The following is a 12,914-nucleotide window of genomic DNA, read 5'->3' on the forward strand; positions in this document are numbered from 1 at the left end:
AGGTCAGTACTGCTACCTCACCCCTACCTCAGATTGAGCCAGAAAAGGAGGTTGAGAGTCAGCCCCCTGAAATCAGAAGGTCACGCAGAGAAAGACAACAGCCAGACAGATTGTGTTACGAGGAACTTGGTTAAACCCTTGTTACTAGCACTTAACTCTTTTTTTGAATAGGTCTTCTCTAAATCCTAAAGCAAAAATTGTGACATAAGGGTCATAGGGCATGAAGGGACTCATGCGATCTAAAGGGGGAGAGTGTAACCCAGGTTATTTTTACACTTTGTAGATAGTCCCTTATTAAGAATCCCTTAACACTTTTCGATGGGAGTTATAATTTATTGGTGACCCCTTAGCGCGCAGCGTCGGTGTTTTTATCAGCCGGTTTAGTTTTTTTCTCTACTTAACTTGGTGGTGAATACATGACTGATTGACTGAAAATAAATGATAATTATTAATAGATTTATTGTAACTAGCTACTAAAGCTTCCACAGTTAATTATCTGTTGAAAAGTGGTATTTTATTTTCGCTAGAAATATATATTTTTATCCTTTGTTTTCTACCAATAATAAGTTATACACTTAAGAATCTCGGTAAGTTTTGCTTTCCACTATTATCTGGTTATTGTTCGATGTAGACTATTTGCTGTACTGTGAGTTAATTCATATGTTAAAACCAGTCGAGATGTTTTTATATACCTTATGAAACTTGAGCTGTAGTGTTATTTTTTATTGAATTGAGAGTGAAGTAAGAAACAAACGGCGCTTTACTAGGTAATCTAAGGAGCTAGTCTGCGCATATACAGTAAAATGGCGTCTTGTTTAAAAATTAAAAGCCGATCTTGCACTTTGCAGTTATAAGTTTGGTGTTATTAATGCATTAAGGTGGATACTGATATTTGAATGTGTTATATATAACACACAGAACAGGTAAAGCCATGTATATTTATATATAGAGAAAGAACCGTGTTTGTTTACATATTTATTTGTTTAATGTGACTGATTTAGTGTAAGTAGTTAACAAAAGAAAAGCTGTTATATTACTAAAATTAATTGTGCTGTACATGTTGTGCTGACTGGTGTTTGTGTACCCCTTCCTACTGGAACTGTACAGCGATGCCTCTAGTCGTGTTGTCCACTACGTGCTGACCACTGCAGTCATTATCACAGCGCTGGATGGACGATTGCCTGGTTGACCATCACCGCTAATTTGTGGTACATTTTTCAGAACAATTCAAAGAGATTGTTGTTGCTACTTTATTTACTTTTTAAATTAGATCTCATTATTATCATGTATTACTGTTGTTGTTGTTATTATTTAACATACTGGCATTGGTGGGTTACACAAGCATAACATGGCCTCGGCGGACGATTCATATGGTCATGGCGGGCTAGAACACAATGCCAGGCATTATATGACCGAAACGGGCCAGAACACACTCCAAAGCATAACATGGCCTCGGTGGGCCAGATCACACTCCCAAGCATAACATGGTCTTGGCGGGCCAGAACACACTCCGTAGATTAACATGGCTTCGGCGGGCCTGAACAAACACCCAAGCATAACATGGCCTCGTCGGTCCTGAACTAACTCCAACGATTCACATGGCCTCGGCGGGTCAGAACACACTCCCAAGCATAACATGGCCTCTACGGGCCAGAACACACTCGCAAGCATAACATGGCCTCAGCGGACCAGAACACAAACCCAACCCAAATAAACGCTTGGCGGACCAGAACACACTCCCAAGCATAACAGGCCTCGGCGGGCCAGAACACACTGCATAGATTAACATGGCCTCGGCAGCAAAGAACACACTCGCAAGCATAACATGGCCTTGGCGGGCCAGAACAAACTCCAACGATTCATATGGTCATGGCGGGCTAGAACACAATGCCAGGCATAATATGACCATAACGGGCCAGAACACACTCCTAAGCATAACATGGCCTCGGCGAACCAGAACACAAACCCAACACAAATAAACTCTGTGCGGGCCAGAACACACTCCCAAGCATAACATGGCCTCAGCGGACCAGAACACAAACCCAATAAAAAAAAAGGCTAGACGGGCCAGAACACACTCCAAAGCATAACATGGTCTTGGTGGGCCAGAACACACTCCGAAGCATACATGGCCTCATCGGTCCTGAACAAACTCCAATGATTCATATGGCCTCAGCGGGCCAGAACACAAACCCAACCCAAATAAACGCTTTGCGGGCCAGAACACACTCCTAAGCATAACAGGCCTCGGTCGGCCAGAACATACTGCATAGCTAAACGTGGCTTTAGCGGGCCAGAACACAAACCCAATCAAAAGAAATACTAGACAGGCTAGAACACACTCCCAAGCATAACATGGCCTTGGCGGACCAGAACACACTCCTAAGCATAACATGGCCTAGGCAGGCCAGAACACACTCCCAAGCATAGCATGGCCTCGGCGGGCCAGAACACACTCCCAAGCATAACATGGCCTCTACGGGCCAGAACACACTCCCAAGCATAACATGGCCTCGGCGGGCCAGAACACACTCCCAAGCGTAACATGGCCTCGGCGGGCCAGAACACACTCCAACGATTCACATGGTCATGGCGGGCTAGAACACAATGCCAGGCATTATATGACCGTAACGGGCCAGCACACACTCCCAAGCATAACATGGCCTCTACGGGCCAGAACACACTCCCAAGCATAACATGGCCTCGGCGGGCCAGAACACACTCCAAATATTAACATGGCCTCGGCGGGCCAGAACACACTCCCAAGCATAACATGGTCTTGGCGGGCCAGAACACACTCCCAAGCATTACATGGCCTCAGCGGGCCAGAACACAAACCCAACCCAAACAATCACTGGGTGGGCCAGAACACCAACCCAATCAAGAAAAAGGCTAGACAGGCCAGAACACAGTCCCAACCCAAATGAACACTGGGCGGGCCAGAACACACTCCCAAGCATAACATGGCCTCGGCGGGCCAGAACACACTCCAAAGCATAACATGGCCTCAGTGGACCAGAACACAATCCCAACCCAAATAAACACTGGGCAGGCCAGAACACACTCCCAAGCATAACATGGTCGTGGCGGGCCAGAACACACTCCCAAGCATAACATGGCCTCGGCGAGCCAGAACACACTCAAAAGCATAGCATGGCCTCGGCGGGCCAGAACACACTCCAAAGCATAACATGGCCTCAGCGGGCCAGAACACACTCCCAAGATAAACATGGCCTCGGCGGACCAGAACACACTCCAAAGATAAATATTGCCCTAGCGGGCCAGAACACACTCCAAAGCATAACATGGCTTCAGCGGGCCAGAACACACTCCAAATATTAACATGGCCTCAGCGGGCCAGAACACAAACTCAACCCAAATAAATACTGGGCAGGCCAGAACACACTCCCAAGCATAATATAGCCTTGGCGGGCCAGAACACACTCCCAAGCATAACATGGCCTCGGCGGGCCAGAACACACTCCAAAGATAAATATGGCCTTAGCGGGCCAGAACACACTCCAAAGCATAACATGGCTTCAGCGGGCCAGAACACACTCCAAAGCATAACATGGCCTCAGCGGGCCAGAACACAAATCCAACCCAAACAAACGCTGGGTAGGACAGAACACACTCCCAAGCTGAACATGGCCTCGGCGAGCCAGAACACACTCCAATTATTAACATGGCCTCGGCGAGCCAGAACACACTCAAAAGCATAGCATGGCCTCGGCAGGCCAGAACACAATACCAGGCATAACATGGCCTCGGCGGGCCAGAACACAATACCAGGCATAACATGTCTTGGCGGGCCAGAACACAATACCAGGCATAACATGGCCTCGGCAGGCCAGAACACAATACCAGGCAGAACATGGCCTCAGCGGCCAGAACACAAACTCAACCCAAACAAACGCTGGGCGGGCCAGAACACCAACCCAATCAAGAAAAAGGCTAGTCGGGCCATAACACACTCCAAAGAATAACATGGACTTGGCGGGCCATAACACACTCCAAATATTAACATGGCCTCGGCGGGCCAGAACACAATCCCAACCCAAATAAACACTGGGCGGGCCAGAACACACACCCATGCATGACATGGCCTCGGCGGGCCAGAACACACTCCCAAGCATAACATGGCCTGAGCGAGCCAGAACACACTCCAATTATTAACATGGCCTCGGCGAGCCAGAACACACTCAAAAGCATAGCATGGCCTCGGCGGGCCAGAACACAATACCAGGCATAACATGGCCTCGGCGGGCCAGAACACAATACCAGGCATAACATGTCTTGGCGGGCCAGAACACAATACCAGGCAGAACATGGCCTCAGCGGACAGAACACAAACCCAACCCAAACAAACGCTGGGCGGGCCAGAACACCAACCCAATCAAGAAAAAGGCTAGTCGGGCCATAACACACTCCAAAGAATAACATGGACTTGGCGGGCCATAACACACTCCAAAGCATAACATGGACTTGGCGGGCCATAACATACTCCCAAGCATAACATGGCCTCGGCGAGCCAGAATACACTCAAAAGCATAACATGGCCTCGGCGGGCCAGAACACAATACCAAGCACAACATGGCCTCGGCGAGCCAGAACACACTCAAAAGCATAGCATGGCCTCGGCGGGCCAGAACACAATACCAGGCATAACATGGCCTCGGCGGGCCAGAACAAACTCCAAAGCATAATATGGCCTTAGCGGGCCAGAGCACAAACCCAACCCAAACAAACGCTGGGCGGGCCAGAACACCAACCCAATCAAGAAAAAGGCTAGTCGGGCCAGAACACACTCCCAAGATTAACATGGCCTCGGCGGGCCAGAACACACTCCCAAGCATAACATTGCCTCGGCGGGCCAGAACACACTCCAAATATGAACATAGCCTGGGCGGGCCAGAACACAATCCCAACCCAAATAAACACTGGGCGGGCCAGAACACACACCCATGCATAACATGGCCTCGGCGGGCCAGAACACACTCCCAAGCATAACATGGCCTTGGCGGTCCAGAACACACTCCCAAGCATAACATGGCCTCGGCGGACCAGAACACACTCCAAATATTAACATGGCCTCGGCGTGCCAGAACACACTCCAAATATTAACATGGCCTCGGCGGGCCAGAACACACTCCCAAGCATAACATGGTCTTGGCGGGCCAGAACACACTCCCAAGCATTACATGGCCTCAGCGGGCCAGAACACAAACCCAACCCAAACAATCACTGGGTGGGCCAGAACACCAACCCAATCAAGAAAAAGGCTAGACGGGCCAGAACACAGTCCCAACCCTAATGAACACTGGGCGGGCCAGAACACACTCCCAAGCATAACATGGCCTCGGCGGGCCAGAACACACTCCAAAGCATAACATGGCCTCAGTGGACCAGAACACAATCCCAACCCAAATGAACACTGGGCGGGCCAGAACACACTCCCAAGCATAACATGGCCTCGGCGAGCCAGAACACACTCAAAAGCATAGCATGGCCTCGGCGGGCCAGAACACACTCCAAAGCATAACATGGCCTCAGCGGGCCAGAACACACTCCCAAGATAAACATGGCCTCGGCGGACCAGAACACACTCCAAAGATAAATATTGCCCTAGCGGGCCAGAACACACTCCAAAGCATAACATGGCTTCAGCGGGCCAGAACGCACTCCAAATATTAACATGGCCTCAGCGGGCCAGAACACAAACTCAACCCAAATAAATACTGGGCAGGCCAGAACACACTCCCAAGCATAATATAGCCTTGGCGGGCCAGAACACACTCCCAAGCATAACATGGCCTCGGCGGGCCAGAACACACTCCAAAGATAAATATGGCCTTAGCGGGCCAGAACACACTCCAAAGCATAACATGGCTTCAGCGGGCCAGAACACACTCCAAAGCATAACATGGCCTCGGCGAGCCAGAACACACTCCAATTATTAACATGGCCTCGGCGAGCCAGAACACACTCAAAAGCATAGCATGGCCTCGGCAGGCCAGAACACAATACCAGGCATAACATGGCCTCGGCGGGCCAGAACACAATACCAGGCATAACATGTCTTGGCGGTCCAGAACACAATACCAGGCATAACATGGCCTCGGCAGGCCAGAACACAATACCAGGCAGAACATGGCCTCAGCGGCCAGAACACAAACTCAACCCAAACAAACGCTGGGCGGGCCAGAACACCAACCCAATCAAGAAAAAGGCTAGTCGGGCCATAACACACTCCAAATATTAACATGGCCTCGGCGGGCCAGAACACAATCCCAACCCAAATAAACACTGGGCGGGCCAGAACACACACCCATGCATGACATGGCCTCGGCGGGCCAGAACACACTCCCAAGCATAACATGGCCTGGGCGAGCCAGAACACACTCCAATTATTAACATGGCCTCGGCGAGCCAGAACACACTCAAAAGCATAGCATGGCCTCGGCGGGCCAGAACACAATACCAGGCATAACATGGCCTCGGCGGGCCAGAACACAATACCAGGCATAACATGTCTTGGCGGGCCAGAACACAATACCAGGCAGAACATGGCCTCAGCGGACAGAACACAAACCCAACCCAAACAAACGCTGGGCGGGCCAGAACACCAACCCAATCAAGAAAAAGGCTAGTCGGGCCATAACACACTCCAAAGAATAACATGGACTTGGCGGGCCATAACACACTCCAAAGCATAACATGGACTTGGCGGGCCATAACATACTCCCAAGCATAACATGGCCTCGGCGAGCCAGAATACACTCAAAAGCATAACATGGCCTCGGCGGGCCAGAACACAATACCAAGCACAACATGGCCTCGGCGAGCCAGAACACACTCAAAAGCATAGCATGGCCTCGGCGGGCCAGAACACAATACCAGGCATAACATGGCCTCGGCGGGCCAGAACAAACTCCAAAGCATAATATGGCCTTAGCGGGCCAGAGCACAAACCCAACCCAAACAAACGCTGGGCGGGCCAGAACACCAACCCAATCAAGAAAAAGGCTAGTCGGGCCAGAACACACTCCCAAGATTAACATGGCCTCGGCGGGCCAGAACACACTCCCAAGCATAACATTGCCTCGGCGGGCCAGAACACACTCCAAATATGAACATGGCCTGGGCGGGCCAGAACACAATCCCAACCCAAATAAACACTGGGCGGGCCAGAACACACACCCATGCATAACATGGCCTCGGCGGGCCAGAACACACTCCCAAGCATAACATGGCCTTGGCGGTCCAGAACACACTCCCAAGCATAACATGGCCTCGGCGGACCAGAACACACTCCAAATATTAACATGGCCTCGGCGTGCCAGAACACAATCCCAACCCAAATAAACACTGGTCGGGCCAGAACACAATACCAGGCATAACATGGCCTCGGCGGGCCAGAACACAATACCAGGCATAACATGGCCTCGGCGGGCCAGCACACAATACCAGGCAGAACATGGCCTCAGCGGCCAGAACCCAAACCCAACCCAAACAAACGCTGGGCGGGCCAGAACACCAGCCCAATCAAGAAAAAGGCTAGTCGGGCCATAACACACTCCTAAGAATAACATGGACTTGGCGGGCAATAACACACTCCGAAGCATAACATGGCCTCAGCGAGCCAGAATACACTCAAAAGCATAGCATGGCCTAGGCGGGCCAGAACACAATACCAGGCATAACATGGCCTCGGCGGGCCAGAACACACTCCAAAGCATAACATGGCCTTAGCGGGCCAGAACACAAACCCAACCCAAACAAACGCTGGGCGGGCCAGAACACCAACCCAATCAAGAAAAAGGCTAGTCGGGCCAGAACACAATCCCAACCCAAATAAACACTGGGCGGGCCAGAACACACCACCCATGCATAACATGGCCTCGGCGGGCCAGAACACACTCCCAAGCATAACATGGCCTCGGCGGACCAGAACACACTCCAAATACTAACATGGCCTCGGCGTGCCAGAACACAATCCCAACCCAAATAAACACTGGTCGGGCCAGAACACACACCCATGCATAACATGGCCTCGGCCGGCCAGAACACACTCCCAAGCATAACATGGCCTCGGCGGTCCAGAACACACTCCCAAGCATAACATGGCCTCGGCGGGCCAGAACACACTCCAAATGTTAACATGGCCTCGGCGAGCCAGGACACACTCAAAAGCATAACATGGCCTCGGCGAACCAGAACACAAACCCAACACAAATAAACTCTGTGCGGGCCAGAACACACTCCCAAGCATAACATGGCCTCAGCGGACCAGAACACAAACCCAATAAAAAAAAAGGCTAGACGGGCCAGAACACACTCCAAAGCATAACATGGTCTTGGTGGGCCAGAACACACTCCGAAGCATACATGGCCTCATCGGTCCTGAACAAACTCCAACGATTCATATGGCCTCAGCGGGCCAGAACACAAACCCAACCCAAATAAACGCTTTGCGGGCCAGAACACACTCCTAAGCATAACAGGCCTCGGTCGGCCAGAACATACTGCATAGCTAAACGTGGCTTTAGCGGGCCAGAACACAAACCCAATCAAAAGAAATACTAGACAGGCTAGAACACACTCCCAAGCATAACATGGCCTTGGCGGACCAGAACACACTCCTAAGCATAACATGGCCTAGGCAGGCCAGAACACACTCCCAAGCATAGCATGGCCTCGGCGGGCCAGAACACACTCCCAAGCATAACATGGCCTCTACGGGCCAGAACACACTCCCAAGCATAACATGGCCTCGGCGGGCCAGAACACACTCCCAAGCGTAACATGGCCTCGGCGGGCCAGAACACACTCCAACGATTCACATGGTCATGGCGGGCTAGAACACAATGCCAGGCATTATATGACCGTAACGGGCCAGCACACACTCCCAAGCATAACATGGCCTCTACGGGCCAGAACACACTCCCAAGCATAACATGGCCTCGGCGGGCCAGAACACACTCCAAATATTAACATGGCCTCGGCGGGCCAGAACACACTCCCAAGCATAACATGGTCTTGGCGGGCCAGAACACACTCCCAAGCATAACATGGCCTAGGCAGGCCAGAACACACTCCCAAGCATAGCATGGCCTCGGCGGGCCAGCACACACTCCCAAGCATAACATGGCCTCTACGGGCCAGAACACACTCCCAAGCATAACATGGCCTCGGCGGGCCAGAACACACTCCAAATATTAACATGGCCTCGGCGGGCCAGAACACACTCCCAAGCATAACATGGTCTTGGCGGGCCAGAACACACTCCCAAGCATAACATGGCCTAGGCAGGCCAGAACACACTCCCAAGCATAGCATGGCCTCGGCGGGCCAGCACACACTCCCAAGCATAACATGGCCTCTACGGGCCAGAACACACTCCCAAGCATAACATGGCCTCGGCGGGCCAGAACACACTCCCAAGCGTAACATGGCCTCGGCGGGCCAGAACACACTCCCAAGCATAACATGGTCTTGGCGGGCCAGAACACACTCCCAAGCATTACATGGCCTCAGCGGGCCAGAACACAAACCCAACCCAAACAATCACTGGGTGGGCCAGAACACCAACCCAATCAAGAAAAAGGCTAGACGGGCCAGAACACAGTCCCAACCCAAATGAACACTGGGCGGGCCAGAACACACTCCCAAGCATAACATGGCCTCGGCGGGCCAGAACACACTCCAAAGCATAACATGGCCTCAGTGGACCAGAACACAATCCCAACCCAAATAAACACTGGGCAGGCCAGAACACACTCCCAAGCATAACATGGTCGTGGCGGGCCAGAACACACTCCCAAGCATAACATGGCCTCGGCGAGCCAGAACACACTCAAAAGCATAGCATGGCCTCGGCGGGCCAGAACACACTCCAAAGCATAACATGGCCTCAGCGGGCCAGAACACACTCCCAAGATAAACATGGCCTCGGCGGACCAGAACACACTCCAAAGATAAATATTGCCCTAGCGGGCCAGAACACACTCCAAAGCATAACATGGCTTCAGCGGGCCAGAACACACTCCAAATATTAACATGGCCTCAGCGGGCCAGAACACAAACTCAACCCAAATAAATACTGGGCAGGCCAGAACACACTCCCAAGCATAATATAGCCTTGGCGGGCCAGAACACACTCCCAAGCATAACATGGCCTCGGCGGGCCAGAACACACTCCAAAGATAAATATGGCCTTAGCGGGCCAGAACACACTCCAAAGCATAACATGGCTTCAGCGGGCCAGAACACACTCCAAAGCATAACATGGCCTCAGCGGGCCAGAACACAAATCCAACCCAAACAAACGCTGGGTAGGACAGAACACACTCCCAAGCTTAACATGGCCTCGGCGAGCCAGAACACACTCCAATTATTAACATGGCCTCGGCGAGCCAGAACACACTCAAAAGCATAGCATGGCCTCGGCAGGCCAGAACACAATACCAGGCATAACATGGCCTCGGCGGGCCAGAACACAATACCAGGCATAACATGTCTTGGCGGGCCAGAACACAATACCAGGCATAACATGGCCTCGGCAGGCCAGAACACAATACCAGGCAGAACATGGCCTCAGCGGCCAGAACACAAACTCAACCCAAACAAACGCTGGGCGGGCCAGAACACCAACCCAATCAAGAAAAAGGCTAGTCGGGCCATAACACACTCCAAAGAATAACATGGACTTGGCGGGCCATAACACACTCCAAATATTAACATGGCCTCGGCGGGCCAGAACACAATCCCAACCCAAATAAACACTGGGCGGGCCAGAACACACACCCATGCATGACATGGCCTCGGCGGGCCAGAACACACTCCCAAGCATAACATGGCCTGGGCGAGCCAGAACACACTCCAATTATTAACATGGCCTCGGCGAGCCAGAACACACTCAAAAGCATAGCATGGCCTCGGCGGGCCAGAACACAATACCAGGCATAACATGGCCTCGGCGGGCCAGAACACAATACCAGGCATAACATGTCTTGGCGGGCCAGAACACAATACCAGGCAGAACATGGCCTCAGCGGACAGAACACAAACCCAACCCAAACAAACGCTGGGCGGGCCAGAACACCAACCCAATCAAGAAAAAGGCTAGTCGGGCCATAACACACTCCAAAGAATAACATGGACTTGGCGGGCCATAACACACTCCAAAGCATAACATGGACTTGGCGGGCCATAACATACTCCCAAGCATAACATGGCCTCGGCGAGCCAGAATACACTCAAAAGCATAACATGGCCTCGGCGGGCCAGAACACAATACCAAGCACAACATGGCCTCGGCGAGCCAGAACACACTCAAAAGCATAGCATGGCCTCGGCGGGCCAGAACACAATACCAGGCATAACATGGCCTCGGCGGGCCAGAACAAACTCCAAATATTAACATGGCCTCGGCGTGCCAGAACACAATCCCAACCCAAATAAACACTGGTCGGGCCAGAACACAATACCAGGCATAACATGGCCTCGGCGGGCCAGAACACAATACCAGGCAGAACATGGCCTCAGCGGCCAGAACACAAACTCAACCCAAACAAACGCTGGGCGGGCCAGAACACCAACCCAATCAAGAAAAAGGCTAGTCGGGCCATAACACACTCCAAAGAATAACATGGACTTGGCGGGCCATAACACACTTCAAAGCATAACATGGACTTGGGCCATAACACACTCCCAAGCATGACATGGCCTCGGCGGGCCAGAACACACTCCCAAGCATAACATGGCCTCGGCGGGCCATAACACACTCCAAAGCATTTCATGGACTTAGCGGTCCAGAACACATTCCCAATCAAAGAAAAGGCTAGACGGGCCAGAACACACTCCCAAGCATATCATGGCCTTGGCGGGCCAGAACACACTCCAAATATTAACATGGCCTCGGCGGGCCAGAACACAATCCCAACCCAAATAAACACTGGGCGGGCCAGAACACACACCCATGCATGACATGGCCTCGGCGGGCCAGAACACACTCCCAAGCATAACATGGCCTGGGCGAGCCAGAACACACTCCAATTATTAACATGGCCTCGGCGAGCCAGAACACACTCAAAAGCATAGCATGGCCTCGGCGGGCCAGAACACAATACCAGGCATAACATGTCTTGGCGGGCCAGAACACAATACCAGGCAGAACATGGCCTCAGCGGACAGAACACAAACCCAACCCAAACAAACGCTGGGCGGGCCAGAACACCAACCCAATCAAGAAAAAGCCTAGTCGGGCCATAACACACTCCAAAGCATAACACTGACTTGGCGGGCCAGAACACACTCCAAAGCATAACATGGCCTCAGCGGGCCAGAACACACTCCAAAGCATAACATGGCCTCAGCGGGCCAGAACACACTCCCAAGCATAACATGGCCTCGGCGGGCCAGAACACACTCCAAATATTAACATGGCCTCGGCGGGCCAGAACACAATCCCAACCCAAATAAACACTGGTCGGGCCAGAACACACTCCCAAGCCTAATATAACCTCGGCGGGCCTGAACACAATACCAGGCATAATATAGCCTCGGCGGGCCAGAACACAATAACAGGCATAACATGGCCTCGGCGGACCAGAACACACTCCAAAGCATAACATGGCCTCAGTGGGCCAGAATATACTCCAAATATTAACATGGCTTCGGCGGGCCAGAACACAATCCCAAGCATAACATGGCCTCGGTGTGCCAGAACACACTCCAAAGCATAACATGGACTCGGCGGTCCAGAACACACTCACAAGCATAACATTGCCTCGGCGGGACAGAATTTACTCCAAGTATTAACATGGCCTCGGCGGGCCAGAACACACTCCAAATATTAACATGGCCTCGGCGGGCCAGAACACAGTCCCACCCCAAATAAACACTGGGCGGGC

At 52.1% G+C, this 12,914-nt stretch overlaps 1 long non-coding RNA gene across 1 annotated transcript in view; it reads left to right on the top strand.

Annotated features, from left to right (window-relative positions):
* The first annotated feature begins 429 nt into the window (after positions 1–429).
* Positions 430–12,914, top strand: part of LOC136727616 (uncharacterized) — a 119,389-nt gene continuing 106,904 nt past the window's right edge. The window contains exons 1-2 of the long non-coding RNA XR_010808486.1: positions 430–587; positions 1,108–1,208. This is a non-coding gene — a long non-coding RNA (uncharacterized LOC136727616). The remainder of the gene's footprint in view (positions 588–1,107; positions 1,209–12,914) is intronic.

The sequence above is a fragment of the Amia ocellicauda genome, chromosome 1, assembly GCF_036373705.1.
Source record: "Amia ocellicauda isolate fAmiCal2 chromosome 1, fAmiCal2.hap1, whole genome shotgun sequence".
Lineage (NCBI taxonomy): Eukaryota > Metazoa > Chordata > Actinopteri > Amiiformes > Amiidae > Amia > Amia ocellicauda.